Genomic DNA, 22,471 nt, shown 5'->3' on the forward strand with positions numbered 1-22,471 from the left:
TGCAGGATGGTCCTCTCTCTTGATGATGCTGGGCAAGGACAGCTAGCCACAATGATCATAAACAACTGACATGCTGCAGTGTACTGTTTTGCTAAGCCAGGATATTTAGTAGGTTAGGTGTACCCAATGAATTCACTTATGATATTTTCAACCAAGGATGGATGTATTTGTATGTAACACCACTGTAATAGAGGAGCATCTGTATTCCAAGATGTCCTCTTTGTCTCTAGTAACAGCACTGATAATATTCACTGCTCTTGTTCAGACCTTGTCACTCTGTAAATTCTTCAGAGGCAGAGACTTGTATCACTTCTTGTGCTGTAAATGTAGGCTATTACCAGTACACAGAAGGAGCTCCATGAAAAATAAAACTAGACTCTTAGGTATTACGATGCTTAACTAATGGCCATTCTTGCCTGAACTAAAGATGTAACATCCACATCCTCAATTGGAATTAACAAGGGCTAGACATTATTTTTAAATCTATGCTCATTCAAGTTGCAAAGCCAAATTCCAGAAAGCTTACCAACATTAAGAACATTCATTTAGATCTAAACATTTTTCATCCAAGCACACTTAGGCACATTCAATAAATCAGTTCAACAAACATTTATCTTGAACCAAGTCATTTTTCTAAGCTTTTTACAACTTTGTATAGTTCAAAAGAAATGTAATCTTAATATTATTCCTTCATTTGTTCATAAATCATTAATATGTTGTTTTGAGTGTACTTTCTAAGATAAAAAAATTACCCTCTCATTGAAGTTGTTGAAAGCAGCTTTTCCTTAACATGGAGGTTATTTTTTACAGAAGAGAAACATAAATAAAATATTGTTGCCTCCTAATCTATACTGTTTGAAGTATTTGACTTAATACATCTTTCTATTATTTATCTATGTTTTCAGGGTGTTCCTATAATTACAGTGAGCAATTGAAAGCCATTCAGCTAGTGAGATATCAGAACCTCTGAACAATTTTTCAGCAAATAGTGAAAGGGCATTCAATGTTTTGGTCATCTATAGCAAGAAAGAGCTGTAGATTGGAAAAATAAAATTATTTGGTCTGCACTGAGCAGACCAAATATGACCTTTCTTCTCAGCTGTATAAATATCTTTCGCATCACAAGTGATGCCAGAATTGATTAGAGAGCCTTTAAAACAAGGCAGTGTGTAGACAATAGCTATTATCCTTGAGGACTCAGCTAACTGGCTGTCAGCCAGCCTTACATTTAGATACTCCTGGAAAGATAAAATATGACAGTTAATTGGTTTATGTGAGAAGAGTAAAATATCCTAAACAAAATATAGCTCATGCCAATCAAATGCTACAGGAAGAGTATTTTCTCAGGAAGTCATGTTGACAATATCAAACACAAGGAAGCAGTATATCTGAAATAATAGTTAATGATGTGTTTCCTCTGGGATCTCTCTCTCTCTCTCTCTCTCTCTCTCTCTCTCTCTCTCTCTCTCAGTTGCTCACTCTGTCTCTCTCTCTCTCCTTGCTTCCTTTCCTTTTTTTTCTCCTTTAACTCATTACTAGCTATGAACAACTGCCATTCCTTAAATTTAATAAATCTGCAAGTATCCCCAAATCATTGTGGTTGATACATAAGATATCTGATCTAATATATTTATACAATAAATTCCCACATGTATGTTACCGCAAATCATGTGAACTAATCTATCTCCCACGGACATAATCTGTAAAAGATTTTAGTGGTCAAATGATTAGGAGTTTTGTAGCTATGAGGTTGGGACTTGTCCCATCACATGATGATAGCTATTAGCAAATCTTTATCTAGAAATCAGATATCCTGACCCTCTCCCAGGGCTCTAACAACAATCCATAGTGATATTTCTTCTGCCCATAAATCGCTATCTGGGGAGCAAAGTCACTGCTCTGAAGAACTATGTTAAGCCCACATGTATATACTCATTCCCCTCTAACTATTATCTACCATTTGCTTGGTTAAGGAATAATTTATGCATATTCCTAAATTCACTCAAAAGAAGTATTATAGTGAATCATCAACTGAATGGGAAATATATTGGTAGAAGTGTCTAGAAGCAATTAAAATAACATTACCTAAAACCTTACCAATCAAACTGAAGAGAAGGAAGTCAAGTACAGTCAGAAGATAAGCCCAGTCATGGTATTCAAACTGCATTCTATCAGAGGATGGAATGCACATCACAGGGTAAGGGAACAGAATCAGTAGAGACAAAGTTCTAGAAAATGACTGGGGAGTGTTAAATAATCAAACATCGTAAAATGGCAAATTCTGAATGAAAAGTAGAATGTCCCAGGGATGAAAGTCCTACACATCTCAAAGATATTGGTATAACACAGATTTGGATTGTCTAGAGAAGGTAGTCTGATCAGAGCACACTCATTAGTCCCTGGCATGGAGGAGATTCTAACTGTGGTCACATCACACTGCTGTAATGGTGGGATGAATGGTATAATCCCTGCATTGGCAGCCCCAACCAAAAGATCTCCTGCCCCACTTGCAATTTCAGACTTGCTATTATTCTCCTAGCCTTTTTTCATCATCTGATCAACAAAACAATATCCAAACACCATGAAAACAAAGCCCAAAAAAACGAATCTATGAACTATGGCAGCATGGAAGTCAAGGCAACTATGTCAAGTACTGGAGATGGGCTGAAATCAGATGAGGACAAAATCCATAACAATCTGTTGGCAGTGAGGCTTCAGACTGAAGTCAAGGAAGAGACAAAGAAGGACATACAGTGGGTGATTCAGAATGATACACATGCTGTGTGTTAAAAGACACAAAAAAGGAAAACTTTTTTTAGTGATCATTCTACTTTACATTTTCAAAACAAACTGGAACATCAAAATGTTGCTTGTTATGGCTAGAGGACCTCTTATTTGCAAACTTCAATATGAAATTTTTTTCCAAGTTCAAAAAGTATTACTAGCTCAGAGAAAAAAAATGATGTTTAATTTTCTTTTTTAATAAAGTCAATCAAACAGAAGAAAGCCAATCAAAATAAACCAGTGTAAGTGACACATGGCTTCAAAGCCTAGGAAATCAACACTGGTTACCATAATTCCTCTTGTTGTCTTTAAAATAACTGCAGATACCTTCAGATATAGTAAAAATCAAACAAAACAGAACAGAATAGACTCAATAAAAACAAAACAATGAATGCAATAAATGACTTCAAAACAAGATAAGAGTAAATCCAAAATGGCTACCATAATATATCTTGTTATCTTTGAAATAGCTGCCAATACCATCAGATATATTAAAACCCAACTCAGCAAAACAATGAAAATGGTACAGGACTTCAAAACAAGATAGTAAGGAACTGACAATAGCTACCACCCTCAGAAGGAGATCCCTCATCGATGCTACATTGTGTATTATTATTCTCTGAATAGATGATCAGACTACTGGCATTAGGCCTGCAAGGTTAGTGAAACACTAAACACTACAAGCATTAAGTTGTATTTTAACTCAATAGCTATCATTTCAGCCCATATTTCTCCAGATCAGCTGGTCACTTATGGGGATGAGGGGCTTGGTTCTTCTTGTTTCCCAGCCCACATGCCAGAAGAGACTGGCATCTGGCTGTCCCCACAATGACATATGCATGGCGTCAATTCACATGGAGGGCTTGCTTCTTGGGACTTCTCTTCCTCCACAGTCAGCAAGTGGCACTGACTCATGGGACTAGACTGGCTAGTGGCTAGTGGCTAGTGGCCTTCTCCTAGTGGCCCACCCAAGGCACTGCTTTGCAGTGAGGGCTTGCTCCTTGGTGACTTCTTGTTCTCTTCACCTGCAGTCTGAAAATGGCGCTGACTCATGGGAAAAGGTTGGTGTCTGGCTGTCTCTTTAGCAGCCCACACATGGCACTAATTTGCGGGGTGGGGGGACTTGCTTCTTGGTGAATTCTTGTGCTATTCACCTGCAGTCTATGAATCAATATGCTTAATTTTCTTCATTTCCAATTGGTTACAGTTATTTTCAACAACAATTATAAATTAACCTAGGATTTCTCTCCTTATAGTCTTTTCCAGAGGCACTTAGTGTCTCCTAGTGAATCGGCAGCTCTTAACACCCAGTCACATTATTTCTGAGTCTCTCTTGCATGTCTCTTCAAAATTAATTCATTGGCTCCATAAACATCTCAGCTCCCTCAGACTCAAAAAGTCATGAATCTGAAATATACCCTGGGTTTGACCTGAGTATACCTTGATGTAGGTATTTTATTTGTCTTGTTCCAATTACAACCACCCATTCAAGATGAGAAAACTATGCTGGTAATAAAAGGCTTTATCAGCACAATGTATGAGTGTAATGGTTGATACATGATGGGTTAACTTGACAAGTCTAGAAGCTTAACTAAGTAACTCAGTAGTTCTGCATCCTAGGTTGTAAAGGACATGCCCTAGAGAAGCTCTTTACACTCTAGGATATCGTGATGATTGATTCACTGTGCCAATTTGAGAAGCCCAGTTTAACCAAGTGACTTAGCAGGATGTCAGGGTTCTCACTTTGTAAACATCCAAGCCTGTGTAAAAGGAGAGCATGGAGATGGTGTGAGTGCTACACTACCTTAGGGTAGGTAGCCTGCTTAATATATAAGGAAGGAAAAGAGGCTTGCTCTCTCCCTTTCTGTTCTTGATGCTTTTGCTGTCTTGCACCACCATGAACTGTTGACCCTCAGCCACCCTGCTTTGGAGTCAGCTGATTATGGGCTGAAACTTTCACAAACTTTCTTGCCTTAATTTTAGGTGTTGGATATTTTGACACAGAAATGAGAGAAAAGTAACTAAAAAAGAATATGGTGCCAGGAAGTGAGGTCATTGCTGTGACTACACGTGACCATATGGAGAGCCTTTGTAAATAGCTTGTGGGAAGAGATTGAAAAGATTCAGAGGTGTTTCCTGAAAAAATAATACTGGGTCACCTTAGAGTGTCCTACAGGGGAGATTCTAGTCAGAGCTCAGAAGACCAGAAGGCTGATAGGAATCCTCCAGGTAAAGATGAGGTTCAGGAGGTTTCTACTGGAAAGAAGGACTGCATTTACTGCTGAAGTCCAGATGATGTGTTTTGACTTAGCAAAAAGTCTGTCTGCATTTTCCTCATTTTCAGAGACTTTGCCTGAAACTCAGATTAAGGTAGTGAACTAATTAATCTGGCAAAAGAAATTTCAAGACAGTCTAATGTTAAGGCAGTTTCAATAGTTATTGTCGAGGGCTTTTAGCCAGATAGATATTGAGTATCAAGAGCAAAGAACCCAGCAGAATGATTCAAAATACTGTTGAGTTTAGCCAGCAAGGAAGATCCAGTAAAGCTGTGATTGCAAGACAGAGCAAAGGAGATTTTAATTGTTGAGAAGGAACAAGAGAATCAAAAGGTGGCCTGAGGGCACCACAATAAGAAACAAGTCACCACCCTTTGGAATCTCAAAATTGCAAAGGTGAAAGACTTTGCTTTGAGGAAAAAGCCTCAGAGCACCACGTTCCAGAATGTCAGCAGCATAGAAAATTTGTTCTTCAGAATTGAATTCAGAATAACTCAGTGATGCAGGTACTTCACCTCTACAGTCAAAAGGGGGAAAAGCTTGGCTAGCACTTCAGTTGTACACAGACCTCAGCAGCATCCACATGGTTCTGGTTTTAGGCACATGCATAATGCAAGAGTTGTGGGATTAGGAAGGTTTTCCCTCCAATTTCAGAAGGTCTGGGAGGCCAGGAAGTGTGTCCCTGAATGGGACAGTATTGTGAAGCTGTAAGGGGGAATCCAAAGGTGCATTGAAGACCCCAGAAGCTTGGAAAACCCAGGAAGGTGAGTCATCTAAGGAAACTTGAAACGAGAGAACAAAACCCAACCCAAGAAAGAAGCCACTGGAGCAATAAGTATCAGAAGTCTATACGTGCAGAGCCACTCAAGCTCTTTGGCACTCACAACTTGTCACAGATTACCTCAGATGCTGCACATGGAACTACAGGATTTAATGTTCATCCTGCTAGATTCTGGACTTCTTTTGGTCCCAATCCTTTGTGTTCTCTTGTTTGTAACTTTTAGAATTAAAATGTTAATCTCATGCCATTGAATGTTGGAAGTGTTTAAGTTTATTTTCATTTGAACAGGGGCTCATAACTAAGAGTTTGCCTTGAATCTCGGAGGAAACTTGGGACTTAGACTTTTCAGCAATCCTGAAATTGTTACAACTTTGGCAACTCTTGTAGATGACTATATGCCTTTTGCATAAAGGGCTGTACATTTGGGGATCAAGCTGTGAAATATTATTCTTTGTACCTGGATGTCTCTCAAAAACTCCATGTGGTCATGGAGGGGCTAACTTTTCATAGACACCTTGTTAAACCTGGATCTCTGGTTTTCACGTCCTCTCCTCAAACAGTTACAACTTTTCCAACTTGACTCATCAGGGGGCCAAAGTCTTTACTTTGTAAACATTCTCACCTTGTGCAAGAGGGGGACACACAGATGGTGTGAGAGCTACACCCGCCCTAGGGCAGGTAGTTTGCACACAATATAATGGAGGAAAAGAGGCTTGCTCTCCCCCTTTTACTCTTGCTGCTTTTGCTGTCTTCCACCACCATGAATGTTGCCCCTCAGCCATGCTAAGCTGCCTTGGAGCCAGCTGATTATGGATTGAAACCTTCACAAACAGTGAGCTAAAAAAAAAAAACAAAAAAACAAAAAAAAACAAAAAACAAAAAACTTTCCTTCCTTAATTTTTAGTGTCAGGTATTTTGTCTTGGCAATGAGAGAAAAGTAGCCAAAACAATGAGTGTGGAGAAAACAGCAGTTAGCTTGTATCCAAGTAAAATACTGAAGACTGACTGAAGAGAAAGCAGATTCTGATAAACAGATCAAGTTTACAGAATATGGCTAAGAATGACAGCACATAAAATAATTCACATATTCATGTCTGGTATACCTGGCTCAGAGAAGTAGTAAAAACCAAAAAAAGAGAAAGAAAACAGCACACTTTTTTTTTTTAAAAGAGCACTCATAAGAGCGACTGTACAGTGAAATGTTTTTATTATACTTCAGTTACTCACACCAGGCTTATATTTCCATGAAAGTGACACGTAAGTTAACCCCACAATACATGAACAAATATTACCAATTCACCCCAAAATGAAATTCTGTATTATCCAAGAATGTGTAGTTACATTTGAAGAAATTCTGACTCATCAAACAATTAGGTTAGGTTTGATAAAAACAAGAAATGAAGAGAAATATTTTTTCTATTTTCATACTCAGTATATAAAAAAGTTTTTTTTATTTTGTTTGGGGCTTTTGGTTTTTTGCTTGTTTGCTTGTTTGTTTGCTACCAGGGATCTAACTCATGACCTCATACTTGCCAGGCAGGTGTGAGCTAAATCCCTGGCACAAAAAGATAATTTCAAGGTATGCTGAAATTTCCATAATCTCTGTCATTACCTAAAAATGTCCTGAAAATTTATTTTAGCATTTGGAATTCAACAGATGATTTCCCATTACCATCACAAGACTGAAGAAGCACAAGTCCAAAGAAGTCAGGTCATGTAGCTGAAATAGACTTTTTATTTAGGATCTAGATTTTTCCACATCTAAGGCTATACTGCATAGCTGACTCTAGTTTGGAGAAAAATGCTTGGCAACAAACCTTTCTCAAGCAGCTTTTTGGCAGAAATCTTCTGCTGGGGGTGAATGTGTTGAGCCCCAATTGCTAAAAATAGCTCAAACCACCTTGGAAGGAGTGCTGATTTTTAAAGAAATCCCCATTTGGGGAATGTGTCTCCTTCTCCTCTCCCCATCTGTCATTATGAATCTTGAGTAATGCATCAGAATCACTCAATATATGGAAATATATTAAAGGTATATATGTCAGAAATATATCTTCTCATAGCTCCATTACAAGCGCCCAGCTATGCCAAAAATTTCTTAGTCCCACATGACATAATTTTAGCAAGTAGATGATGGATAGAACTTAAAGAACCCTCCAAGGGAGAAAGAGAGTTGCAAAAGAGGTGGAGAACCTGTCAGGGAGAAAAATCCAAGCTGTCCCAGAAGGAAGGATTTATTTCGTTGATGATATAATAACCTTTAAGGTATAAAACCTGCAAAATACAATTGTCAATTCATGTCACTTTACCCACTTTGGATTTCTAAACATGATTAGAAAGCTCAGAGGACCAAAGCACCAAAGCACAGGAGTGAGCCGATGTGAGGATCCATGTGTGCACAGATGCACAGGTGTAGGTGCTCTAGGTAGGTACGGAATGTAACAGTTCTAAGGGTCTTCATTCCTAAGACTTTGCAGACTTAAACTAATGGGATCAGAGTTTTACAGTAAATGTTCATGCTTTATACAAATTTAGTATTTTAGGGAAAATATGTCTCTAGTAATCATCAAGATTTTTAATTTACTGAATTTCCACCATTTCAGATAAAAAGAAGGGATGTGAAGATGTAGGCAGATTCCTTCCCCCATGAAGTTCTTTATTCTATCAAGAAAATCTTAACATCATATCTTAAGAGAAACTCATTATTTATCAATAAAATCTAAAGACAGACTCCAAGTCTTAGAGACACAGAATGGAGCAACTAATCTCTTCATAGCTCTAATTCTTTAATTTCTATGCTTAAAATTCTGAATGTGTCTGTGACACTGCATGCTGGCAAAGGAACACACCAAAAAGCTATTTAAGTAATTCCTCTTTCCATTCATCTAAAAGTCTCCTTGTCCCATATGTCTTCATCATTACCAATCCTCTGGTCCCTGGTCAGTTTTTATGTTGCTCAGTCTCACTGTAACATTCAACAATGAAGATTATTCTTTCACATCCCCACAACACTCAACAAAGTAGCTATTCAGTCAATATACTGTATAGTTCTAGAATATGATCCTAAAAAATTTAAAGTTGTGATTTTATGGTGGAAATGTTATGCAATCCCAATACATTCAATTTTTAAATTGTCCTTTATCTTTGATGGTAATAAATGCTACATGTGACTTTATAAGCAGTCCATTTTTAATCTGAACTTCACCACTACACTTATTTGTTATTTCTTTACCCTTCTAATCCTGGAATTCAATGGCTTTCTATAGATGGAGATTCTAGAAATGCTCAGTTGAGTAAACCAGCCCAGGCCTGGCTCATTAGTAGCCATCCAAGAACATGTAGAACATGGAAGGGAGTTGGCACCTTGTACAGCACACACTGCCATATATCATAACGTGTCATAGATTGCATACAAAAATGCTAACAGATACAAAATGAACCCCTAAGTTAGTTTTAAGAGACCACAGGACAGAAAAGAAATATCTAAGGCAAAGACCTTAGAGGGAAATTGTTGGGATGTTTTGCATATGTGCTTTCTTTAGAAGGCTGTTTCATGGGAAACAGTAACCATTTCTCACATGCTGCCCAAGCTTGGCATATTTGTGGAGGCCCAACACAATTTATGCTCACTGAGGAATGAAGCATCAGACAGCATGTCGCTAAAGCAGGGTGTTAGAAATGGAAGGCAGAACACAGGCTCTCCTGTCTCTCATCACTAGGCACCTTGCCAACTGGACTATAAAAGCACCAGCTTTCTCAGCTGCCTAATGTGTCCCAACACAGCAAGAAAAAGGTACGAACATGTATATACAGCTCTGGGCTCTGGTGACTCTCTCTCCTAAAGACACTATGTCAGGACACACTTCACACCGCAGAAACTTTCAGGTCTCAGGATTTTCTCTAACTTGTTCAAGGGAACCTCAAGTCATTTCACCTCTTCCCTAAAGCCATAAAAAATTTAGCTCATGTCTTTACCAATAACAGACTTCAAAGAAGGTCTACTATCAGTTCCCCCTGTCCAGATGAGAACACAGAGGTTGAGGCAGGCTGGATTTCACAGAACTTCAAGCCGCAGAGGTGGGGTTTTAAGTCTAGGCTGTACAGCCCCTGGAGTCTGAGCTCTTCACCACCAGCACCAGCCACATGACTAAACTAAAGTAGTTTTGGGGTTGTTTTCAAAGAACGGTAAAACTTTAAACTCTTATTCTTCAAAACTGTTAGTAAGATTTTTGAATAGCCACAAACAAACTAAGGAGCAACACACGGGCAGCTCCTTTGAATCTAGATGATTCCTAAGACAGACCAGAAGGTTCCGAAGGAATGTCACTTACTGAAGTGAAACTTCTCTCTAGGAACCACATTTGCTCCTCCTTTTCTCCAAGCTACTTTCTTTTCCCTTTTCTCCCAGTGAGCTCTTGTTCTGGAAACCAGGTTGTGGATGCCTCTGAAGGTCTACCCACAACCTGGGCTAGAGAAGAGCCTCCCTTTCCGCCATGTTTCTTTAGGTTAGTTGTTTACTTCTCCATTCTGTCACAACTCATGTGGCATTTGTAACTGGTTGCTTTGGGGGATTGTTGGTTTGTTTCTCTGAGCTACCAATGTACTTTTGTTTGATTCTAGCTGAGGAATTCCTAGGGTGATATATGTTTCATTTTTTAAGCTTATTGGTACAATCTAAATATAATTAATGATCTTATTCATCATAGGAAATTTGTACCTGTTTATGATATATCTTGACTCCTCTTTTTCCCTTCAACCCACTTCTCTCCTTATCCACAAATCTTTGGTTCCATTCGATCCTTCGTTTATTTTTTTCTTTACTTTTTCCCGTTCTTTTGAACCACTTCTTCCTACTTCACAATACTGATTTTACACTTTGGTTCTTATTTACACTTAAGGTTTCTCACACCAGAGAAACAAATGCGATATTTACACATTAATGACTGATTTATTTCACATAAAAGTATAGTCTCAAGGTGCATTCGTTTACCCAGAAATGTCTCAAGTTTATTCTTCTTATGGCTGAGTAGTACTTCTTTGTTTAAAAATCCACATTTTTTTTATCTATCCCTCTGTTGATGGGCATTTGGGTTGTTTCCAAGATTTGGCTATAACAAATTGTGCTGCTATAAACATGGGTGCACATATATCACTGTACCCAGAAGAGGAAGAGCTGGGTCAAATGGGACCTATAGTTGTAGTGTTTTGAGGAATCTCCTCACTGATTTCCTCAGTTGTTGCACTAGTCTGAACTCCCACCAAGAGCTAATAAGAGTTCTTTTTTCCACACAGCCCCCTCAGCATTTGCTATTGGTTGATTTCTCGATGACAGCCATTTTTTCCAGATATAAGTCCTTTGTCTGAGGGACAATTGACTAAAATTTTTTCCCATTGTGTGGGTTGTCTTTTCACTCAATTGGTAATTTTTGAGCTGTTTAAAGCTTTTTAATAGGATTCAATCCCAGTTGTTGATTCTTTGTATTATCTTTCCTGTGATGAAGGTTTTGTGCATGAAATCTTTGACTACATCTATGTCTTCAAGAGTCATACCTAATCTCTCTCCCAGTAGACTTAGCGTTTCTCTTTCAATACTTAGATCTTTGAACTATTTTGACTTTAGTTTGGTGCATAGTAAGAGATATGAATCCAGTTTTAGTCTTTGGCATGCAGTAAACCAGGTTTTCCAGCACCACTGAAGAGACTATTTTTATTCCAGGGAACAATCAAAGATAGGGTAGCTGAATGTGTTTGAAGTTGTTTTTGGATCTGGACTACTGCTGAATTCTATAAGAAATTTAGAGGAGGTCAAATGCCACTATTGATAAAACTTTTTAATGAAATTGAAACAAAAGAAATATACCTGAACTTATTCCTGGAAGCAAGTATTACCCTGATACCAAAAGCAGCAAAAGACCCAACCAAAAGAAAAAAGAAATGAAAAGGAAAGGAAAGGAGAAAATCTCGCTAATGAACATAGACGCAAGAAATCCTCAGTAAGTCACCGGCAAACAGAATACAGCAAATCCTCAAGAAGATTATATACCATGACCGAGTGAGATTCATCCCATGGATACAGGAATGGTTCAGCATATGCAAATCAATACATGTAGTGCACCATATCAACAGAGCCAAAGACAAAAATCACATGATCTCATGCAAAGACACAGAAAAATCATTTGACAAGTCCAACAGCCATTCATGATTAAAATAAAAACCTACATAAAACTGGAATAGATGGTCTTCATCCTAATTTGATAAAAACCATTTATGACAAACAAGCAGCTGATACCATACTAAATGGTCAAAAAACTAAAAGCTTTCACTCTAAAATCAGGCATAAGACAAGGATGCTCACTACCACTCCTGCTGAACATAGTTCTTGAAACATTAGCCAGAGAAATTAGACAATATAAAGAAATGAAAGGAATAAGAATAATGAGAGGATGCTGATTTAATATCGTCTTACTCTGAAGTCCTATCATGCTTTTGTTCTTCTGTTTCCATTGGTTCTATCATGTTGTACCTTATTGGATATTATTATGTGTGATAGTATAAACAAATTTTCTATGGAAAATGAGATAATATAATAGCCATTGTTCATTCTCTGTTATTTGGTTCTGAATGCCCTGTAATACTTTCATTCTCTTGAATGGCTTTATGCTATTTTGTTATGTTTGATACTATTGTATATGAAGTTATTCTCAACTATTTCAAAGAAAGAGACATTATGGTAATTTCTGCTTATTATCGGTCATCTTGTGGTAAAATACTGTGTTGCTTACATTGTTCTGTTCTGATCTGCTTTGTTATGTCCTCTTTTATCTTAATCTCTTTAACACAAAAAAATTTTTGAAAAAAGAATAGGAAAGGAAGAAGTTAAATTGTCATTATTTTCAGAAGAGATGATACTGTGCATAGAAAACCACAAAAAAATCTACCAAAAGATTTCTAGATTTAAAAACTGAGCTCAGTAGCACAGCTGGATTTACAAAGTCAGTACTCAAAAATCAGTAGCATTCCCATATACAAACAACCAACTCACTGAGACAGAAATTAAGGAAGCAACACTTTTTACAATAGCATCAAGAAAAAGAAATATTTAGGAATCAATCTAAGAAGAAAAGTACAAGGTCTATACATTGAAAATTGCAATGCTCTGAAAAAGGAGATTGAAGAGGTTACCAGAAAATGGAAAGATATTTCTTGCTCATGGAAGGAAGAAGCAACACAGTGAAAAATAACCATACTTCCAAACTTGTTACACATTTAATGCAATCCCAAGCAAAATACCATTATCATACATCAAAAAACTAGAGAAAATACTCCTAAAATTCATTTGGAACCAGAGAAGACCTAGAATAGCAAAAATAATCCTACACAACAAAGGCAAGGCAGGCAGTATCACAATTCCTGACTTGAAATTACACTACAAAGCTTCTGTGATAAAACAGCATGGCACTGGGGAAAAAACAGACCTAAGTATCAACACTTTTTGATTTTTTAACCTACCCTTAATAGCACATTAGTGCAGCATTGGTGAAACTTTTGGAGATTTTTAACACACACAGCCTGCTGTAGCACACATGCCACAGGTTTACCACCACTGCATCAGGGGTTCTTCAGGAAGAGAAACTACATCTTTCCTGTAATGTCCCTGATAGATACTCAGTCTCCTGCAAATAACAATCCTTGATAAATAATTGCTCACCATGTCTTTCAGTAACTAAAGGTTACTTGAAAGGTTTTAGCACCTTGGTAACAGAACTCTATACAGTGCCCTTGTCTTCTCCATCATGCTAAGCTCCCCAGGAGCAGGGAGGAGAACATGTCTTTCTGTATCTCACACCATCTGCCACAGTGCTTCGGCCATGTTCAGAGACAAATAGTGATCAACACTAATTTCATTCACCTGTAGAAATATAGCAATGCCAATGACTGGAGATCCAATTGATGGAATAGCAAATAGGCCAAATATCTGGGTCAATGTTCCACATGGATTGAGGTCTTTTGCCCATGAACCTTGGTGCAAACATCCTTTGAGCAGAGCATCTGCCCATTAGACATCCTTTATTCAGCTGTGATGAGAAGCTACAAACAGTAAAAATGTACCTTTTGCCATATTAGAATACAGCCACATAAACATAAACACCGAAGATTAGCATAGACCATGACGGCACCAAAAACCAGAGAATGTGTGGAAACCATTTAGTGAGTTGCTGCTATAGAATCAGGATCAAATCAAACATAGTCCAGTGCTAACCTCTATTTGAGATCAACACTTTTGACTATGTCTTGGTTCTTAAGTAACTCTTAGCTCAAGATGTAGCAAAGCATTAAGCAAATTAGGAGTGAGAACACATTCATGTTATAGTTAGTTTCACTACAAAGAGTAACTAGCAGACAGAACATAGATCTGAAGAATTGTACATTCATCTTTGCCCTGCTCATAAGTGCTGTAACCAACCAACCTTTACCTAAAAAAGATATGAAAGAAGCAAGAGCTTATTTACAGTAGTGCCTCCTTATCCTTAGGGAAGTGTTTCAGGATCAGAAGTGAATGCTCAAAACCATGGATAGTACCGCACTCTGTGGAAGCACTGTGACACCATGACAGTCAATCTGATAAGTCAGATGGCTCGTAAGTGACAAACGGATGGACAGTGAATATGCTAAACGAGGAGATGTCTGACATACTGTTAAGTACAGACTGGGATGGTATGATATTCACCAAATTGCATAAAGCAGCACATAATTTAAAACTTAGGAATTTTTACTTCTGGAATTTTTCACTCACTAGTGGCACACCAAGGTAGATCCCAGGTATCTACAACTGTCAAAAAGTAAAACTTTGAATAAGGAGAGATAATTGTGGTCCATTAAGACAAAACTGACAGTAATTTATTTATCTCAGATTTTGACTTTGCGATAAATAATTCAGAAATGCGTTTGAATTTAAAAGCATTTGTTAAAATGCTGTTGAGGATCCATGATGACAGTCCTCTACAGTCCATACAGTGGTCACCACCCATTTGAAATAAAGCTGTTAAATAGCTAAAAATGTGGCCATTTCAAATCAAGATGCATTTTAAGTTTAAACTATGTATAAAAAGTCACCAATTTGCAAAATTGCAAAGTTATTAAGAGTTTTTACACTGATTACATAATAATATGTTGGTTATTTTGGGAAGTTAACTATATTGGTTTAAATAAAGTAGATTATAAAATTAATTTCACCTGTTTGTTTTTACTTTTTAAATCTATTTATCCCCAAATTTGAAATTACTTACATGGTGCATACTTTGGCTTGGGTTTCACTTAAATTGGATAACATTACTATCACAAATCAAGTGACCTTTCCTCAAAATTTAAGTGCAGATAAAAGTACCTAAATGAAACATAACAAAAGCTGCAAAAATTCCCTAATTTAAATAGAGCTAAGATGCTGCAGGAAAGAACAGAAAATCCTCAAGCCATACTTTTAGACCCTAGAAAATATTATTTTTTCCTCCACTGGAGACCCAATCTCAGATTTTCCCATGTCCCCGCTCAACCACCACACTGCACTTCTTGATGAAGACCCTCGGGGACCCCGGCTCTTAACCATGATCAGGAGGCACAAACAACACAAATCTTGGTAGTGGGAGACAGTCGTTCTGTCTGCTACTAAGGTTGAGCAGTTACTGAAGTTCATTAATATCAGATGCAAATTTCCAGGTGCTCTATATAGAAAGAATGATAGTCCTTTTAAATGGGCAACTATAATTTATTTCTCATGTTTCCATTGGAACAAGAGGGAAAGCCCAGAGAGGAATAATACTTACAAAATAGAAAAAGATTACCTTCTTTTTTTCCTCCAACTTCGAAGACAAGGAGGAAAATTCATGGAAGAGTATTTACTAGCCAACGATGAAAGAGCACTTCAAAACTGAAAATGGCCCTGAAATGCACTGCATTTTCCTGATTGCAGAAAATGGAGACGAAAGAGAAACAGCTCTTTAAAATGTCCTCAGCAATTGGCTCTCTCTCTCATGAGCGGCTCGGATTCCTTTGTCCCTCCCACGATAATAATTTGTCTTCCTGGTCATAGCCAAGAACACATTCTTTGTTTGGTTACATAAGCTTCTAAAAATAGCAATTTATCATGGAAATGTTAAATGACCCTTGAATATAGAGTTTTGATGGGCTATTAAGTTATTGTAGCATCTGTTTTATTTTACATCTTATAATTAAAGATAGAAATCATTTTGATGCTTTTCAAACTTTAGAAGTGTATCAGTTTCCTGCTCTGGACATTTTTTTTTTTTTTTGAATTGAGAAAACATGAAGAAAGGTTATACGTGGTCAGAGAAGTTCCACCACTGGCATGAAGATGAAATTTCTTCTCATTATTGAAGTCTAATGAAAAAGAAGAGGCTAATTCAAAGTGTAATTTATCTTTCTTTTTGTCTGTCTAGCTAAGTTTGAAAAATGAATTCAGAGTAAAAGAATCTGAGAAATTAGCTGGCAGAAGAGTTGAACAAAACCTAATAAAGCAGTTTTCAGTTCTTAAGTTAAGAACATTAAAATTGAGAGTCCCAAAAAATCACCCACTTTATGACTCCCTAAAACCAGAGAGGTATTGAAGTCACACAGTACGGCCACATTTTTGCCCTCTGTCCTGGACCACATACTGATTATCAGCCACCTTACTACCCAGGACATGAATGAGCGTATGAATAAAGAAAACACTCAAACTCAAATAAAAAACACTGCAAGCTCTTGGAGGTACGCAACAGTCAGCTGCTAAGATCAGGCTCCAAAAGGGAGGGAAAAAATGAAAGAGAAGTGGGAGGATTTTCATCACAAACTAAGCATATGATTAGGACTTTGTAAAAGCACAGGCAGGCTTTTTATACAGTCAGTGTCTTCAGGAGTTTTCCTTTTTTCAACAGTATTTTTAAGTGAGGCAAAATGCACACAGCGGCACTTGGTCTATTCATAATACTATGCAATCACCACCACTGTCTAGTTCAAAACATTACTATCTCCTCAAAAGAAAGCACCAGACCCGATGGCATTCCTCTCCATTCGTCTCGCCCCAGCCCAATCTCGCTTGTTTTCCATGGCTTTACTCATTCTGGCTAAGCAGGTAGCTTTCTGAGTCTGTCTCCTCAGCCTGAGCAGAGCATTCCCAAGGTTCACCCATGTTTCTTTCCTTTTCATGGCTGAGTGATATTCCACATACGCATATACCACAATGTAACCCACCCCTGTTTGTCTGTATGCAGATTATTTGTAAAAATGTGGATCTTCAGTATTTCTTGGACACTCTACCATCAGTTAAGAGATAGGAGTCCTCACTCAGAAGCCAGTATTGTTTATTCAAAAACCTGGAGAGCTATTCTTTTTATTTTAAAGGGAAAAAAAATAAAAACAATGGTACAAAATTTCAAAACAAGGTTGTAAAAGAGTGGAATGACAGTTAGTACATTGCATACAGTTATCTTCCAAGTTATTGCTCACATTACAAAATATAGGCATGAAAAATTGATCTAACAACATAGGCACAAACCTTTCTTTTCAACAAACTAATAGCAATAAGATAGAGTAACTATCTTAACTATTGTGTGCATATATGGGGAAAGCTATTTTAATATTTCACTAAGAGAATGTTAACAGCACTCTCTGGATAACTTGCTATAATCTACAAAGCTTTGGTGGCAACCCAGTTAAGTGAGTAGTGCAGTGTTGTTGTTGTCAATATTTTGGAGAGGAGGAAGTGCTTACATAGCTACCAAGCATCACAGGAATAAACAGCGGACCCTGCCCTTCCCACGCACTGCTCAGCATCCAAGATCACCACAACTGGTTCCATTTATTATAAGGAACTTCTACAATTTAAAGACGGAAGTAAAGTTTTCACATCCAGGAAAAGAAAATGCTCAAATTATAAATTTGTTTAGCTCTAAATATTTGTTCTTAAGTCAGTTATTATAATTCATAAAACATTTTCCCAAGTAAAAAATTGTAAACTCCCATATTAACTCAACCAAAGAAAACTAATTTTGATTATTCTGATACTGACTTAAACTTTATACTGTTGCTAGTAGTTTTTTAAAAATATATTCCATTTTCAGATTGGGTAAGTCTGAAGCTTAGCACCTTTCCCATGTGGGGTACTTTTTATCCATTCTATCACCCCAGTCTTCCACCTTACACCATTGGCTGAAAATTTTTGGAACACAGTGAGACAGAGTCCCACTGATAAGTGTTTGGATTAAAGAGGTTCATACATATAAGCTAAAGAGGAACAGAGGCAGAGATGAGAAGAAACTCTGGAAAAAGTTGCAGAACATTTAGAAAGTGAGGAGAGAGATAAAACAGAGAAGAAATGAAATCTGTGTTTGATATGCAGGGATGAGCTATCGATTGCTTTTCACACTCCCAAATAAGGTCTAATATCAAATGGAAACATTCTGAAACACCTGTAATTATGATATCATAGAAATAAGCTTTGCATACATTTATCTTCATAAATTTAAGTAACATAGATAATACATAATAAACTTTCTATGCACAATGTTTTGGAGTTTATGCAACACTTTAATGTCCAGTGTCACCTGGGGTTCTCACATTAAGTCTTGAGTTAAAATAGATTTTACTATACTAGTCATTTCCTATCACTGGAAAAAATACCTGACACCCAAAACTTAAACAAGGAGAAATATATTTAGCTCACTGTTTCAGAAGGTACAGTCCATGGCTGGTTTCAAAGCAGAAGGGACTGTGGAGGAAACTCAGTCCACGGCATCCAGGAACCAGAGAAAAAAGAAGGAGCTAGGGGCTGGGGATTTAGCTCAGTGGCATAAGCACCTGCCTTGCTAGCAGGCGGTCGTGAGTTCGATCCCTGGTACCGATAAAAATGAAAAAGACAAAAAAAAAAAAAAAAAAAAAAAGAAGGAGCTAAGGACAAGATACACACTTCCATGTCACATATGTCTTCCGACCAAGTCCCACCTCCTCACAGCACATTTTGCTATGGTTTGATCAATGGATTGATTTATTGATGATCCCATGATCCAATCATGATCCAATCATCTTTTAAACCCCCCCCCACCTCTGCACACATGAGATTTCAGGGGATATTTTAGACCTATAATATACTTATTTTCTTGATGCAGAAATTGCCAGTAATTGTTCATCTACAGACACATAACTAATAAAATTCACACAACTAATAAAATTTCAGCCAGGGCTCAAATTTAGCTGTTTTTTTTTTTTAATCTGCAAGTTTTGAATGCTCTCTGCAACACCACACCACCTCAAGACAAAGAGTAACTTCAAGGAACCATCTTTGAAGTGCCCTAATTCGGTTTGCAAATGGAAAGGAGCTGAAAAATAAAAATTCCTCCAGGCAGAAGAAACAGCAAAGAATGGCATCGCCTACTGTCAATATGAAAATAAGTAAGATTCTCGCTTGAGCATATTTTACACTATAGCTCACACTCATTCTCTCTCCAAATTGTTGGCTCCTGACACAAAGATTAACTGTGAAAGGTGAGAACATATTCTGAGGTTTCCTTTTAATGTCCAGATCTTTTCAAAATCATGGCAGGTTTTTCAAGAATATCCAGTTATGTTTTATCCCTGTATGCTGAACAATTATTTTCTTCTAAAAGGTTATCCCTTCTTCTTTCATTACAAGTACTTCCTCTGAAACAAAGCCTTCCTATAATTCCATGATACCACATGCTATGGTTTCTGTCTAGATGCCCCCCAAAGCCTCAGTCCGGAGGGGGAGGCAGGTTTTTCAGAGGTGACTGAATCTAGAGTTTGTGACTGATTCATATTCAATGCTGGGTTCAAGGGCCTGAGTGCTACAACTGCCGTAGGGCAGACACCCTGCATACACAGGGACAGGAAGAGGCTCACCCCCTCTCCTTGCTTGTTGTTTTTGCTGCCTTCCACTGGCGTGAGCTGTTGCCCCTCTGCCATGTGCCACTCTGCCTTGGAGCCAGCTGATTATGGATTGAAACCTCTACAAACTGTGAGCTAAATAAGCCTTTCCTTCCTTAACTTTGGGCATCAAGTATTATGTCTCAGCAATGAGAAAAGTAACTAGGACAACATGTCTATAAAAATGCAACGACTCATGTCTGAGATCTCTCCATTGGGCTGCTGAGTTTTGAAGTGGGTACATGGGCATCACTCAAGAGAACGAAACCAGGCATGGTGGTACATACTTATAAGGCCGGCACTCTGGGAAGCAAAAAAAAGACAAAGTTCAAATTCAGCCCAGGCAATTTAGTGTCTTTGTGAGATCCTGTCTCAAAAGTACAAATGGCCAGGGATATAGCTCAGTACAAGGCTGGGCTGAGCTCAGGCATACAGCATTTAAGTGGAAGTCTGTGTTTTTGGTTTGGTTCTGATTTTTCCTATTAGTATCTTCTGAAATGTTTGAACAAATTTCAACTAGCAAGCCTCGCACCCTCATGCTTCCTGCTGCACAGTGGCACAGGACCTTAGCAAAGTACTTTTTCCTCTGCACCACTAGAGTGTCCTGAAATGCAGCCTACCTCTGGAATTAGAACCCTGGATTTGCCACTTGTCCGTGTGACCCAGGCAGCCTGCTGGCTAACGAGCTTCCATCTCTTCAACTGTGTATTGCTCCCAGTAACACTCATTTCACAGCTTTAAAAACTGAAATAAAATTATGTATATTTTTAAAGACTTTTATATGCCATTCAAATATCATTTGTCCACCCATTAAACAAATATGAGTGCTACCCAAGCAAAATAATACCTACATTCTTTCTTGTTTAAGCTTATTGCCAGATTTTCCAAATTCTTTTGTTTCTTTATCTCTTCTGTTCTGTTTTGTTTTTTGCAGTACTGGGATTGGACCTGTGGACTGATGCATGTTAAGCAAACGTTGTACCACTGAGCTACATTCCCAGCCCTCCAAATCGTTTTCAAAGGAAAACTAAAGTGGACATTCAAATAATTATCTAGTAAGATCAGACCATGAAAATGTTCATTCCCTGTGTCTCAGGCAGAGGGGACAAGGAGGTTTGTCAAAGTGGCTCGATTTAATAGCTCACACGTCACTCACGATAAACACAGTTTCATATGAATGTCCTGTTTTTGAAATCCTATAACAGTGAAGAGAATGTGACTTAGTACTTGCCTCTCTTTCCTTAGAAATGTTTCCATCATTTCATTAAAAAAGAAAAATAAATAAATGAACCCACAATGCACTGCTCAATATGAAGCCTGGCTCCTACACAGCCAAGACATTATTTTTGAACGCATTCTTTCCTTGCTTTTGCATCCCCAGGGGGCCTGGCTGTAATTCCTGGCCTCCTGAAACCCCATGGCTGCTGCTTCCATCTTCCTGAGTAGATTTTCAAACAAAGTCCCCTTGCTGCGTGCACAGAGCTGCCCTCCAGAGCTGCAGACACGCCAGCCAGGGGCTCCGGTGCTGAATTTATTTCTCACATCTCAGACATGTCACTCTCACCCGGCCTCCCTCGCTCCAGTCCCTGCCCTACCCACCCCCTCTCTTTCAGCTAAATCCTGCAGCCATGACAGAAATAAATTAGCTAGAGGTACAGGTCACACCTTGGAGAGCAGTAAACGTTCTGTGGGAAATCAATAGAGAAGATGGGATTCTCCAGCAGCTGAAGCAGAATGATACATTGATGCCCATACATAAACCAAACAAAGGAGCCTGAGAACCACCTTCGGGGAGGGCGCAGAGCCGCTGTATGCACTCCAGGTCCATTTATTCCAGCACCTGAAGCAGAGAGAGCACAGCATGAAAGGCGATCCCCTGACACCTGAGCTCTGCCTTGGAAGGCAAACCACTCTTGTGCAAGTACTGCTGAAAATAATTTCATAAATTTTATGTTCAGATGGTGGATGCTAATGCTGGGGTCCCCAGGAAACCCTCTAAAGGGCTCTATACTGAAGGTGCGGGACAAATACAAAAGGTGATCAAAAATTACACAAAATGTTTAATTTTTCAGCTTGTTATCATAAAGACATATTGGCGAGAACTGGAAGTATCCAACGTGAAAAGAAATATTTTAAGTATTCTGATGGGATAAATGCTGTATAAAATACAGTAATAACAATTTTTATTTAAACATTGCCATATTTTGTGGTCACCCCATGTCCATCAAATATTTAGGACAATTTCTGTGAAAGATAAAAAATACAGTTTCTCTACTCACGATCTGGCTCGTCCCCAAAGACAAAATGATCAGGAAAAGTAAGTGTTTTGAACTGAGTTAGGTTATGAAGCAGCCATGACAGCACAACTAAAACCTTTCACAAAAGAGGATTTCCAGAACTGCTTCAGAAAGGGGCAGCACTCCGTAAGCCCAGCAGCTGGGAGGCTGAGGCAGGCAGACTGCTGTGAGTTGGAGGTCAGGCTGAACTACAGAACAAGAATCTGCCTTAAAAAAACAAAAAAGAAAAAGACAAGAACAAAAGTGTCAAAGTGGACTTGCTTTGAAATCTGTATTTCTTTAAATTGTTTTTTTTTAACTGTTTTGTTCTGTTTTCATATGTTTAATCTTACCCTCTTTGAGATAAAAAATAAGTGTGTAGGACTGATAACCATATTACTAAGTTTTTGTTAGATCATCGA

General features: G+C 38.1%; 1 long non-coding RNA gene across 18 annotated transcripts in view; it reads right to left on the reverse strand.

Annotated features, from left to right (window-relative positions):
* Positions 1 to 22,471, reverse strand: part of LOC106028267 (uncharacterized) — a 259,749-nt gene that overhangs the window by 228,575 nt on the left and 8,703 nt on the right. For 2 of the 18 annotated variants that reach the window (XR_010049692.1, XR_010049683.1), the window contains exon 1: positions 15,660 to 21,357. The exons of 14 other annotated variants lie outside the window; for them this stretch is intronic. This is a non-coding gene — a long non-coding RNA (uncharacterized LOC106028267). Of the gene's footprint in view, positions 1 to 15,659; positions 21,358 to 22,471 lie in introns of those variants that run through there. 2 more of the 18 variants (XR_010049690.1, XR_010049679.1) reach the window with 2 other exon arrangements.

The sequence above is a fragment of the Cavia porcellus genome, unplaced genomic scaffold, assembly GCF_034190915.1.
Source record: "Cavia porcellus strain 051 isolate PalLab524CR breed Dunkin Hartley unplaced genomic scaffold, mCavPor4.1 scaffold_9, whole genome shotgun sequence".
Lineage (NCBI taxonomy): Eukaryota > Metazoa > Chordata > Mammalia > Rodentia > Caviidae > Cavia > Cavia porcellus.